The sequence below is a fragment of the Rhinatrema bivittatum genome, chromosome 1, assembly GCF_901001135.1.
Source record: "Rhinatrema bivittatum chromosome 1, aRhiBiv1.1, whole genome shotgun sequence".
Classification (NCBI taxonomy): Eukaryota; Metazoa; Chordata; class Amphibia; order Gymnophiona; family Rhinatrematidae; genus Rhinatrema; species Rhinatrema bivittatum.
Genome location: NC_042615.1, coordinates 775057997 through 775073079, shown reverse-complemented (window position 1 = coordinate 775073079; position 15083 = coordinate 775057997). Strand labels below are relative to the sequence as shown.

General features: G+C 39.3%; 1 protein-coding gene across 1 annotated transcript in view; it reads left to right on the top strand.

Annotated features, from left to right (window-relative positions):
- Positions 1 to 15083, top strand: part of DCC (DCC netrin 1 receptor) — a 1677934-nt gene that overhangs the window by 902884 nt on the left and 759967 nt on the right. The gene's annotated exons all lie outside the window — the stretch shown is intronic.

Below are 15083 nucleotides of genomic sequence, written 5' to 3'. Positions count from 1 at the left end.
ACGCGCACAACCTACGTGCGCGTGCGATCTACCCATCAAGCCCAATATCCTGTTTCTAACAGTGGCCAATCCAAGCCACAAGTACTTGGCAAGTACCCAAACATTAAATAAATTTCAAGTTACTATTACTTATTAATTAATAGCAGTTTATGGATTTTTCCTCTAGGAACTTATCCAAAGCTTTATAAACCCATTTCTATTAACTGCTGTAACCACATCCTCTGGCAATGAATTCCAGACCTTAACTATGCACTGAGTGAAAAATAATTTTCTTTGATTTGTTTTAAATGTGCTACTTGCTAACTTCATGGAGTGCCCCCTGGTCCTTCTATTATCTGAGAGAGTAAATAACCGTTTTACATTAACTTGTTCAAGTCCTTTCATGATTTTGTAGACTTCTATCATATTCCCCCTCAGTCATCTCTTCTTCAAACTGAATAGCCCTAACTTCTTTAGCCTTTTCTCATAGGGCAGCTGTTCCATGACCCTTATCATTTCGGTCACCCTTCTCTGCACTTTCTCCAGTGCAACTATATCTTCTTTGAGATGCGGTGACCAGAATTGCACACAAGATGTGGGCTCACCATGGAGCGATACAGAGGCATTATGACATCCATCGTTTAATTTGCCATTCCCTTCCTAATAATTTCTGACATTGTGTTTGTTTTTTGATTACCAGAGAGCAAAATTAAGGGTCTCTTTTTATTGATATCTTAAAATATTTCCTTCCATGAAATTAAACATTTCTCTCTCTCATATACTGTAATATATATATATATATATATATATATATATATATATATATATATATATATAGAGAGAGAGAGAGAGAGAGAGAGAGAGAGAGAGAGAGAGAGAGAGAGAGAGACCTTAAGAATTTCCAGGTGCATCAAAATGTTCAACAGACCTATTTGTGGGTCCTTTCTGCATGTGCCCCTCTCTCTCTCTCTCTCTCTCTCTCTCTCTCTCTCACTCACTCAGATTCAGAACAGATTCAGATATATTTATTGGCATTTCAATTTTACATGTGTTACCAAAGTAATACACAAAATGACAAAAATAATAGGGTTGGAAAAGAAAGGAAAATTTTCAAAATAGTAATGAGTCAAGTAAAACTACAGATTATGGAAAGTCTAGCGTCAGGGCCATGTCTCAGTTTTGTTGCAGGTTTGTATTATCCCTTGTCAGCTTTCATTTCTGGGCTGGTGGCAGAATACCACATGTTTTGTGGTTAGGCATATTCAGAAGCAGTTTTGGTAGTGTTTATTCATTTCATAGTTCACAGTTATTCATTTGGTTCTTTTCAAATGAAAAAAAAAGCTTTTGTTTATTTGTTCATTTGTTTCCCATTATAGTCCATGAGGGAAGCAATGCAGCAAAGTGTAAAACCATAAATAAAAGGTGAGGAGGGAGAAGAAACTTGTATTCTTTTTTCTTTTTTCACATTATTATTTTGGGAACAAAATACCCCAATATAACCAAAAAAGAAGCAGGGTGAGATAATTAGGTGGGATTTTAAAGGGGTACAACAAGCAGTAAGGTGGAGAATCAGAGAAGAGATGGTGTAAGAGGAGAAACTTGTAATTTTTTCACATTTTTATTTTGGGAACAAAACAAAGAAAGAAGTTGGGTAGGAGAATTAGGATGGGATCCAAGCATCAAAAAACAAGGAGGCATCAAAACCCCAACATAGTATATCTAGGACATCTTAGGTACACAGAGAATCAGAAAGACCCCCAAGGTGGTACATCTGGGGCATGGCAGGCAGGCAGTGTCAGAAAGACCCCCCCCCAAAAAAAAAAAAAGATGCGTCAGGGGCATAGCAGGTAGGAAGAGTTTCAGAAAGACCTCCGAGTTCTGATTATTTAAGACGAACTCATGTACATATATGGTGGACCTGTCCAATTGTACAAGGCTTTTGCGCAAAGGTGTTTGCTAAATCCTACAAGGTTATGGGCTTTGAGTTTGTTGCCTCTCTAGAACTGGCTTTATTGCCCTCTATAATTACAAATGGAAAAATATTATTTCACAGATGTTGCCAGCTGCTAGATTTCCTGTGGCTCAGTTCTGGAAACAGTCTCTGGCTATAGTTAGCTGGAGGTCCCAACTTTTTGACATTTTCCGAATTGAAAAATTGTCGTATTCACTTTAGGGCTCACTTAAAGCGTTTCCTGATACTTAAGGGAAACTTTGGAATTACTATGCTTCTTCACAATGAAGTGTAAATAATAGAGATGTGAATCGTGTCCTCGATCATCTTAACGATCGATTTCGGCTGGGAGGGGGAGGGAATCGTATTGTTGCCGTTTGGGTGTGTAAACTATCGTGAAAAATCGTTAAAATCGTGAGCCGGCACTCTAAACCCCCCTAAAACCCACCCCGACCCTTTAAATTAAATCCCCCCCCCCCCCCCACCCCCCCCCCCCCAAATGCTTTAAATTACCTGGGGATCTGGCGGTGGTCCAGAACGGCGGCGGTCCGGAACGGTCCCCTCAATAGAATCATGTTGTCTTCAGCCGGCGCCATTTTTCAAAATGGCTGCCGCAAAATGGCGGCGGCCATAGACAAAAACGATTCGACGGAGGAGGTCGTTCCGGACCCCCGCTGGACTTTTGGCAAGTCTTGTGGGGGTCAGGAGGCCCCCCCAAGCTGGCCAAAAGTTTCCTGGGAGTCCAGCGGGGTTCCGGGAGCGATTTCTTGCCGCGAATCGTTTTCGTACGGAAAATGGCGCCGGCAGGAGATCGACTGCAGGAGGTCGTTCAGCGGGGGTTCCGGACCGCCGCTGAACGACCTCCTGCACTCGATCTCCTGCCGGCGCCATTTTCTGTACGAAAATGATTCGCGGCAAGAAGTCTCTCCCGGAACCCCGCTGGACTCCCAGGAAACTTTTGGCCAGCTTGGGGGGGCCTCCTGACCCCCACAAGACTTGCCAAAAGTCCAGCGGGGGTCCGGAACGACCTCCTCCGTCGAATCGTTTTTGTCTATGGCCGCCGCCATTTTGCGGTGGCCATTTTGAAAAATGGCGCCGGCTGAAGACGACACGATTCTATTGAGGGGGCCGTTCCGGACCGCTGCCGTTCTGGACCACCGCCGGATCCCCAGGTAATTTAAAGCATTGGGGGAGGGGTTCGGGAGGGTGGGGGATTTAATTTAAAGGGTCGGGGGTGGGTTTTAGGGTGTTTTAGTGTGCCGGTTTTCCCGCCCTCCCCCTTCCCCCGATTTACGATTTTTTAACGATAAATCGGGGGAATTTGTATTGTATCGTGGCCCTAACGATTTTTTGACGATTTAAAATATATCGGACGATATTTTAAATCGTCAAAAAACGATTCACATCCCTAGTAAATAAGGAACCATCATTTAATATTATCTGACGGTTTAGACATTTCCTTTTCCTTTTCCTTTTACCTTATGCAGTTTCTTTTGCTCTGCACAAATGTTATCCTATTTTTCTGACACTTAGTATGTGATTTCATTCTTAATTTTATTGTATGTATAATAATTGTCTGTCTTTTGATGCCTGTCCTGTTAATAAATAAAATGTTAAAAAAAAAATTCTGCTGGGGTTTCCTTTGCAGAGGTGGGGTGAGAATCTCTCTTGCCAGAAGCTTTAGCTATGGCCTGTGTCAAGAGGGATGGTTCTATGGGGGCAACGTAGCTTTGGCATGTTGGGGGAGGGAGGACGTGCCAGGAGGGTGCGGTGCTGCCCTTGCCTGCACTACTATCTATGGTGGCCAGTCTTTCTTATGCTTCATCTCATCTGTGCCTCTGCCACGCCTGTTCATGCACCCTAGCTATCAGTATCTCCTTAATGTATGTGAGATGCTGGCACTAGAGGACAAGACTCCTTTTCATCCATGGATCACAAAGTGTGGCAAACATGTAAGAATTGTTTATTTCAGAGGCTTCAATTTCACTTCCACATGCTGCTTCAAAGAGCCCACAAACTGCAACAGCTCTGCTTCCATTCCTTCTTGCTCACTGAAACTCTCTAATTTGTCCTTCAGAATATTTATTATAGGGGTGACCCCTACCCCTGTGGAACTTCTGGAACTCAGAGTTTCTGTGGCATCTTTGAAGGGCTTCAGGATTTCTATCAGCTGCCTTATCACTACCCAATCGCAATGTTTCCAAAGACAGATCATGAAAGGGTACCTGCTGCTCCATTAACCTCTACAGCATCATCTAGGTGGAATTCCAGTGGTGCCAACTTCTTAAATCAGATGCTTATGAGTCATCCAACATTCTTCCTGCGTCTCATGGAGAAACTGCCCACCCTTCATGCCTCAATGAAAATGATCCACTATTTTTCTACAATTTTCTAACAGGACCTTCAGGACTGAAATCCTATGGTATTTGGCCCAAGTCCTAGCAGGGGTGGGCAATTCTGGTCCTCGAGGGCCGCAAACCAGTCGTGTTTTCAGGATATCCTTAATGAATATGCATGAGAGAGACCTGCATACACACTGCCTCAGTTGTATGCAAATCTATTTCATGCATATTCATTAGGGGTATCCTGAAAATCCGACTGGTTTGCAGCCCTCGAGGACCGGACTTGCCCACCCCTGTCCTAGAACATCCCTCACTGCCAGGTGAAGCAAATAAGAAAAACAAAGGTTCCCCTGAGAGCTCCCTTTTCTATTGCCCTTATCATATTTGCACTACTGTCTGTGGCAAAAAACAAACAAACCTGCCTAAAATAATAGGTTACTCATTTGTTCTTTGTACACCCCTGTTCTATGTAAACCGGCATGATGTGATTGTATCATGAATGCCTGTATATAAAAATTTTAAATAAATAAATAAATAAATAAAAGTTCATGCCTTTCCAGTCTAGCTACCAAGCCACCAGCATCTTTCATAAGGCTGATAGGATATTGCATGAGGTATGAGGGATATCCAGCATTTGGGTGTGAAGAACAGCTCACCTGTCATCACTAGAGCTGCTGCCTCAGTCTGCTCGCACCAGTGTGCCGTCAGAGAGTCCGTGACTGTGGCATTTCTGAAACCATGTTACAGTGGTTCACTTCGTTCGTGTCTCACCAATTTCAGCACATCAAATTTAACAAGTTCTCTCATTGAGCTGAAATCACCATAGGACTGTCCCAAGGTTCAGCATTATCAGCCATGCTATTTGACATGTATCTTTCACCTTTGTGCAAAGTTTTAGTTGGATTGTGAGGTGGATACAGATTGTATGCAGGCGATATCCAGTTTTTCATTCACGTGAGCCTTTCATGGACCGAAACAGTTGATCTAGTAAACCTGTGTGTATCCACCATCAAGTGATGGCTATTTTTCAATAAGCTGTCAGTAAACCTTTCAAAAACTCAATGTTTATTAATTCATCTCGCTGTGTCAAAAATTCCTTACAATTCTGTTATGACTGACAATACCTCATTCTCCCTGAACTCTTGTATACGCAACTTGGGTGTTTTATTTGACACTGCCTTATCTTTTCGTAATTTCGTTAAAAACAGAATTAGGGCAGGCTTTTTCAAACTTTGCATGCTTTATGGCCTTAAACACCTGCTAGAGAAAGCAGACTTTCGAACAGTAGTATAGGCCTCCATCCTACCATTAGTAGACTACTGCAATTCCACACGCCTTTGTTTTCCTGCAGTAATGCTTCGACCACTTCAATTATTGCTAAATGCTTCTGCGCTTCTTATTACCAGAACCAACAAGCATGAGCATATCGCCCCAGTGCTCTCTGAATTACATTGGCTCCCATTTGTGGAACTCGTAAAATATAAGATCACAACATTTAACCTTTTTTCCTCCAATGCTGCACCTTGGAGCAATGTCCTTTTATGGCTTTATTGTCCATCCCATCAGCTTCACTCCACACAACGAGGTCTGTTAGATGTGCCCTCACCTTTCCATGCCAGACGGAATGTTACCAAGACTGTGCTTTCTCTGTGGCCTCCCCGGTCATTTGGAACTCTCTCCACAAAGCTCTACGTACAACAGATGGTGTCAATACTTTTAAGACCCTGCTAAAAACATGGCTATTCAGACAAGTGTATTATTAAGTTCACAGATGTTTCCTGTACTTTCCTTGTTTTATTGTTGCCAATTTTGATTTCGATGTGTATTTATTACTAAGATTTGTTTTTATGTACATTGCCCAGGATATGGGCGATTAATAAATTCAAATAAAAAAAGGTAAGCGTGCAAAGGATTTATGCTGGTCCAGTTGTTGCTGGTGAAATGCCCACTACTTCCCTCTGCCTTATCTAGCTGTGCCTGCATGCAACAATAGTAGTGGTGGTACAGGGTGAGGATAGCCTACCTACTAAATGTAGTCCTGGACAGCACTTTGTAATTGGGAACTAACAGGTGCTGCAGATGCTTACAGCCAAGGTTGTCTTCTATCTGCAGGGGCTGGTCATCCAGGGCAATCATTTCCCTGATGCACCTCATTACTACTTTTGATGCTGCCTGCATCTGAGCCTAAGAAAGTGCTACTAACACCACCTTATTTCCTCCATGGTAGGCTGCTGTTCTATCACCTGACTACTGGAATGGGCTATAGGATTGGCTTGAGGAAAATTGTTCCCTGTCCTATGACGTTTGCTTTACATGGCAGAGGGGATCCCTAGGCTAGCATTGCCAGCCTCCCTGATGCCAATGCTAGCAGGCACTGCTTCTCCAGGTGATGCTACACACCAGTACCTTCTCTCAACTGATGGCCTTACTTTAGTAAATACACTGAGCAAAACCCAGGTCCTTCCTCACTTTAAAGTGATTACAGAACAGGAATTTCTTGTGTGATCTCTTCTCTGTATCCTTGTGGGCTGATGCTGGCACTGGAGTTGAGGTCGACTGTGAGAAAAAAGTTCAGGGGCATCGTTCACATTCTCTGCCTGCACTACCTACTTTTCCTGGGGGTTTCTTTCAACACCATCAGCATTATCTCTTTCCCAACATCTTACTAGTGGCTAAGATTCTACTAGGGATGTGCATTCATTGAAATGACATAGACATTGTCTATGTCATTTTCAAAACACAATGATAGAAAAAGCACACAATTTAGTTTTTTTCCTTCTATCATTTTTAGTGTGTACTATTAAAAAATAGTGTGTACTAATTGGAATAGTGTGTACTATTTAGAAACAGTGTGCATTATTTGCAAAAATTGTGTACACTATTTCTGAAACCTAAACCAAAAAATTGGGAAAAACTTTAAACATAGAAATGTGTCTCCAAATGACATGATACAATTTTTTTTGGCCTGCAGAACCTTAAATGCTACAGGCTAGACCTCCCAATTTTTTTTTTCAGATACTAGTTCTTCAATAGCATCTGATTCAGGGAATCCCAGACAACATCTTCCTCTGAATCAGTTGTTAAAAATACTACTTTCATTATTTTAGAAGTAGTAATCATGAGGAATGTGTTGCTGGCTTTGGATATTGCACTTCTGCTGCCCCTGCCCTTGCCCCTGTGTTACTATCATCAGCATCTGATGGCTCTCCCACCTTTTGCCCAGATTCAATGAAGCGGAAGAGCAACAGGTGGTGGTGGCACATTCTCTTCCAATTTGAATTTCTTCTTGCTTGAGCTGCTTTCTCTCTTGGATTTATATGGCTAAATACGTCTCTTTTAGGGGCAGGGTTGCCTTTTTTCTTACTGTAGCTACTACTTGTACTGTCTAATTCTCACAGGCTAGACTCAATCTATAGAAAATTCTCTGCCCCTGCTATTCCTTCCTCTGTCCTTTTGTCATCGTAACATGAAAAAATTGGTAGTGTCTACTGGGGGTTTTGATATCACAACAGAATTTCTTGATACTGTATCAGCACTCACAGTACCACTCTATTAATGAATGAATGTGTCTGACACACATACTCAATCTAATTTACAGTTAGAATTAATGTCAGTTCTTATCAAGCACAAAGCCAAGCAGAGTTAGCAGCTTCAGCTTGCTAATGGTGGTACAAACTCAGTCTTTATTTTTCTATCCCTCACAGTGTTTACAAAAACGTCTCTGACATACAGACTCATATACAGTGTAGGTGCTTGCACTGCTGACTCCATTTGCACACACAAAAAGCTGTTAGAAACTGAACCAAGAAGGCTGGAAAGGCTGTACTTTTCTTTACTATAGTCTATCTGCACCTAATCAAAAATCAGTCTTCACTAGCACTAGAACTGCTTCAATCTACACTCTACTGCTACTGTGCCCCCACTGAACTCAGAAAGTTGTGCCTCTGCCTCTCTCTTTTTGTCACAATGAGTGAGAAACTACAAATTGCAGCAAAGATTAGAAAATACCAATGCCAATGTCTTCTTTATAAAAGCTTTTTTTCCACTCTAAGAGAGCTTCTGAATGCACTTGTCTCAGCAAAATACAAGAAAGCAATTGGAGTATTTTTACACATATTCAGACCTTTCAGTGGGAGGATGTCAGGGTCAATTGATCCAGATGATAGCTATAGGCATTAGGCAAGATCAAAATATGTTTCACCATGATTTGCCCTCTACCTGGTCTCCTTGCCAACTTATCCTACCTTGGTTCTGACAGGGCTGCTGTGTCACACAGGCAAGAGTTGTTTGCTATAGTTACCAGCTAGTCCCAGCCTGTACCTACGCTTTGCTCACTAAAGCCATAGACTCAAATGGGCAATATATTTGATTGGGAAACATAAACAAATGCGATGAATTTTTGTTGAAATTCATAGATACCCTCTATTTGTTTCTGGGGCCCATAAATGAAACAAAAATGAAACTCATTTGTTTCATTTTACCCATTAATTTCAAGGAAATGCTCTTTCTTATTTGCTGCTATAGCCACTGTTTTTCCTCTTTTCCCCAGGATTTTACTGAATTTTTCTTGGTCTTTCTTTTGTTGGAAATCTTGAATTTTCTCTATAAGTTTTGGGAAATGTGCATTTCTGATCCCTTTTTATTTTGCACAGTACATGATATAGTGTATCTGGATTTTCAGAAGGCATTTGACAAAGTGTATCATGAGAAATTCATCAGAAAATTAAAAAGTCATTGACTGGAGGCAATGTCCTATTATGGATTGGTAACTGGCTAAAGAATAGGAAACAGAAAGTAGGAGACAATGGTAATGCCTTGCGATGGTGATCTTTTGTGGGACTGTGCCTTTTAATATATTATTAATAAATGATCCTGAAAAGTGAAGCGATCAAATTTACAGATAGCACACATTTATTTAAAGTTGTTAAATTATAAGAAATTGCAAGAGAATCTTGTGAAACTGAGGGATTGGGCTTCTAAATGGATGATCAAATTAAATGTAGAAAAGTGCAAAATGATGCATACAATGAGTCCACAATGCTGGGATTCATGTTAGGTGATACCACCCAAGAAAAGGACTTTGGAATTACAGTGGACAATACTTTGAAATACTTGTCTCAGTGTACAGCCACAGTCAAAAAACAAATTCAAATAGAATGCTAGATATTATTAGAAAAGGAACAGATAATAAAACAGAGGATATCATGATGCTTCTGTATCAATATATGCTACGAGAGTACCTTGAGTGTTGTGTGCATTTCTGGTCACCACCATTTAAAAAAAAAGATATAGAAAAGAAAGGATGACCAAAATAATAAAGGTGATGGAACTTTTCCCCTATGAGAAGAGGCTAATTAGGTTAAGGCTTATCAGCATGAAGAAGAGATGGTTGAGAGGAGATATGATAGAAGTCTATGAAATCTTGAATGGGGTGGATTAAGTAAATAGAGAATGGTTATTTACCCTTTCAAATTGTACTAGGTCTAGGGGACACTCAATATGGTAATAGGTAGCATATTTAATGCAAATTAGACAAATTACTTATGGATTCAGTATACAGTTAAAATGTGGAATTTGTAACCAGAGGATGCTGTAAAATCAGTCAGTGTAGCTGGGTTTAAAAAGGGTTTAGACAAGTTTCTGGAGGAAAAGTCCTTGTAGACTTCAAAAAGCCACTGCTTATCCCTGGTTACAACCAAAAAGGAGTGAATCTATTCTTTAGGATTCTGCCAGGTACTTGTGACCTGAATTAGCCATTGTCAGAGACAGGATGCTGAGCTTGATTGATCTTTGGTCTGACTCATAATGGCATTTCTTATGCTTCTTACATTTTTTTATTTATACTATTATGAATGTACAGCTGTGTCTTGCCTAGAAAATTTGGTCAAGTATAAACATACACATAAGAGTTAACCACAGGTAATTATAATCATATAAGTAACCACATACCATATACCTGTATTTATTTTCTTCAAAGTTTATTTATAACAAAATATTCTTAAAAAGTCAACATATATCGCACATATATATCAAAATACATATCACATAACATGTACCAATATCACTCATACCACACATTCATACATAATTACATAATACATTACAATACATATTATAATACATATTGCACAAATAATTTTTATATAAAACCATTAATTGTCATCCATATAAGAACTATCCAAACACATATATTCTTTCTTCTCCTAGTCCTGAAAGGACTTCAACTTCCTCCTCTATTTCTTTTGAATATTTCCTTATATTCTTCTTTTACTTCTCCAAATATTCCCGTCAAAAGACTCTTGTTTCACCAGTGGTTTCATCAGGGGATCAACTTGCGTTATCTATTCATTTTTCATATAGGGAGAATATCCGACTTCACATCCAATTATCCACTTCAAAGTTCTTTAACATCCTATTCTCACCACAAAAGTATAATATAATCAACCACAACTCCTTAAAACATATATCATTAAGTACTATCTCATACATTGAAAGATCTTGATTAAATAAACTACCAAATTCATTCAAGATGCCGGAGAGGAGGCTTCTCTGCACAAAACTTGAATTAAGGAAGAAGAAAAGCCAATAGTATATGAACAATGGGTTGCAGCGACATGGTAACCCCTGAAGAAGGATTTCTTTCAAAACTTGTACAAGTATTGAATGAGTGGAGCAAGACGCCATAATCTTCAGCTAAGTAGTGGTTTATCTGGTGGTCGGTTGAACATAAGAAAGCTGAGCACGGCATTGTATAAGCACAATAAGTTAACAGGTTATATATTAAAATAGTATTTCACAAATTTCACAGCATGTGGTACAAATTTGATAATATAAGAGGAGGAGGGTTGGTGAGTTTATGATTATATCAAAGGATGGTATAACCTGGATGGGTTTTGCCATAATAGTGTATGAAACCACCACCTTTCACTTAAAAAAAAAATATTTGTGGGCATATAATTGTACAAGAAACACAAGATGTCACCAATGCAGTGAAATTTAAGAAAATTACAGGTTGGAATTATGAGTATATGATTGATGGTTTCAAATTGGAACCCATACCAACAACCTTTAAAATATTGGGTTTGTTACATAGTTGTTGTTCATTAGAAAATTTGGTAGGCATGTTAAAAATACTGTAAATAAATAAGGGAATCTATGGAGGGAAAATTTAAGGAGAAGTTATCTACCAGATCACTGATGGGATGGAGTGAGGGTCTTAAGAAAGGAGCACTGAAAATTAGTAACTTAGAAATTTGATGTCAGAAAAAGACAATATGGCCTATCTAGTCTTCCCATCTACATCATCCTCTTAGATCTATAACCCTACCACTCTCTCAGAGATCACCTGTGCTTATCCCATGCTTTTTTGAATTCATATCTGTTCTTATCTCTACCACCTCCAAAGGGAAGCTATTTCATGCTTCAATCACCTCATCTCTAAGGAAATATTTCCTTAGATTACTCCTGAATCTATCTCCTTACACTCATATTCTATGACCTCTCATGCCAGAACCTCTTTTTCATTGATACCTTGGAGGTATTTAAATATTTCTGTTTATCTCCCCTATCCCTTCTTTCCTATAGGGTATACATGTCTAAATCTTCAACTCAGTTGCTATATGCTTTTCAACAAAGATTACCAATCATTTTACTAGCCAATATCTGGACCAACTCCATCTGGTTTATATACATTTGAAGCTGTGGCCTCCAGATGAGATACCACCAAAGGCTATACAGAGGCGATACCATCCCCTTTTATTTGATGGTCATTCCTCTCCTTATGCATACAACCATCCTTCCATCTTATCCATTTGTTTGGCCACCTAGTGATTATCAGATAAGATCACCATCAGACTGCATTCTTGTTTTGTGCTTAAAAGCACTATAATGTACAGTTTGTTCCCATTGGGGGGAATTTTTAAAGGAGTTGTACGTAAATGTAACATACTTCGTAGCAATTTTTAAAAGCAATTTACTCGAGTAAAGTGCACTTAATTGAGTAAATCCTATGGACAATTTAATGGCCTATATTGTAGCAATTTTCAAAAGATGTTTTACTTGAGTAAATGCTTTTTAAAATCAGGCCTTTGCTGTTTGCAACCCAAATTCATGATCCTGAATTTTTTTAGGATTACTTCCTAAAAACAATGCAGGATCATGCCAAATTCTAGATGTGCTTGGCTTATGATCTTGGGGGTCGTGTAACTCTGATCAGTGTTTTACACTGGCTTCTACTCGTTTTTAGATGTAAGTTTAAAATACTCTCTTTAATTTTTAAGGCTCTACTTTCCCGGGAAATCAAATTTATCTTTGCTTTCCTGTTAGGCAACGTTGTTCATCTGGTAAAGCTGCTTTATGTCCCCTTCAGCCTCTAATGTCAGGCTTGTTGGAACAAAAACCATATCATAGCTTCTAAACTACGGAACTCTGCACTTTTCAATTAGGGTTGATTATTGTAATTTAGGAAGTTAATGAAAAGTACTCTATTTATTCAAGCATTCTCTTGAGTTATTAATATTACTGGTTTTAAATTTTTATTTCTATTTATTTATGATGAACTACTGCTACTACTACTTAACATTTCTATAGTACTGCTCAACATACGCAGCACTGTGCAAACACATAAGCAACAGTCCCTGCTCAATCTTAACGATCTAATTCTGCTGCTTCCACTCCCATGGGCTCAGGAAGCATGGATATTCCCACTCCTGGCTCGTCTGCAGGTTGCTGCTGAAACTCCTTTCTTTGAGATTGCAATTTTTTCCAATTTAACCCACCTGTGTACCTGGGGAGTGTGGAATCCCTGCTGACCCTACTCTCAAGAACTTATCCCTCAGAGTTCCATATGTCCAGGCTGCTATGTAAGGTGGGAAATGTAATCTACTGCACCTCCTTTTTAATGCTGGGGGATTTAACTTTGGGCCATGCCCTGGGTAACCGTTTCCAGGGGGTTTCATGTGGTGCAGTAGTTGGAAGATGTGCTCTCTCTTTGCATTTTTGTATCATCTGCAAAAAGGCAAACCTTTCCCAATAGCCCTTCAACAATATTTCTTATGAAAATTAACAGAACTGGATTAAGGACTGTGGTGTACCACTGGTAATCTTCTTACTTTGAAGTGAACTCCATTTACCGCTACCCTTTGTCACTTCCCATGCAACCAGGTTCTAACAAAATCAGTCAATTTAGAGTCGACTAACTTTTAGCTGGATAAGCAAGGGGGATATTCAAAACTTGCCATTGAGCTGATAGCTTAAATAAGCTGATAGCTTAAATAAATAAAAATCTTGCTAAGTGGCTTTGAATACTTAACTCATAGTCTCCAATTGTGAATATCAGATCCAGTATCACCAGACCTCTCATGAATAGTTTGAGCAGAGTCCTTTGAATGGCATCCACAGTTTCTCTACTTCTTACAGATGTCTACTTTTATCATCAGAAAGCCACTTTATGTTATGTATTGAAAAGCATAAGATTAATTTCTTTTTATAATCTTCTTCAAAACAAGTTAGTTCTTTTTACCTGTTTCCTTTTGCTTTCTATTTAGTATTTCATTGAATTTGGCTTTGACCCACTGTTCTAGTTTTACTTTTTCTTAAGCCTGTTGGTTCATGTTTCAATAGCCACATGATGCGGGCAATTAAATGAATGAATGCATTTTTCTAAAATCACACCATTATATACGGTGCCCCAATATACTGAAGATCTTTTCTTTATGCTGTATTTGAAATTTCTCACATCATTTGAATTTTTTTAAATGCATAAAGGCAACCTTGTAGAGATAAGCGATAAAAAGCTGATGTCATTGGCTATCTAAGATGTTTGATTGTCAGAGGCGTTATCTAAACATTCATCGCTTTCCTCAGTAATCTGTGACAGATCCCATAAACACATGGGCCAGGTTTTCAGCTGCATTTTCTTTGAAGGTTTGCTATTTCTGTCTATCCTCAGATGAAATCCTCATCTCGTGGGTATACGCCCTCCTTTCCCTTTCTCCCCATGCTTCTGTGACACGCAGTTTCACCATCATTTTACCATTAAGGATTTAAATCCTGCCTGATCACTTGCCTAATCTTTCCATATAACATGTGGAGACTTCAAGAATCACCATTCTTCTTCTTTGAGATGCTCTTGCTGTTGGTTCTGGAAGTATAACTTATCTGTTTCATACTGCCTTCAATAAGACCAGACTTCTCTGAGTTGTGAAGTCAGACTACGGGCTGGGCCATGACTCCGATTCCTGATAATAATTTTTAGCACTTTAGCGTTGCCCTTATTCCATTAGTGGCTGAACTCTGCAATGGGGAGACTGAAATAATAACACCAGAGAAAGTATTTGAGATTACTGGTAGATGTGAAAAGCATGTGGGCTATAATTTGAGATTGTGGCCATATTACAAGCAGTTTGATGTAAGCAGCACTTATAAGAAATTCAGACAAATGACTTCATTTCTGTTCTATTAACTATTTCTAAATTCTTTAGTGAAGAAGAATACTTTAATAATCCCTTGTGAACCTTGCTATGCCAAAGTATAACAACTGAGATATAGTGTAATGTGGTGAGTAAGCAAAGGAAAATAAAGCCTACTATGTTATGAAGTAAAGCAGTATAAATAAACAGACCATTCTTCAAGCTTCACTAGATCCCTCCTCATGCTTTTCATAACCACTTTGTCTCTACCCTGTTGCATTTTTGTTTCATCTGCAAAAAGGCAAACCTTTCCCAATAGCCCTTCAACAATATGAAAATTAACAGAACTGGATTAAGGACTGTGGTGTACCACTGGTAACGCTCTTCCTTTGGGCTAAGCTT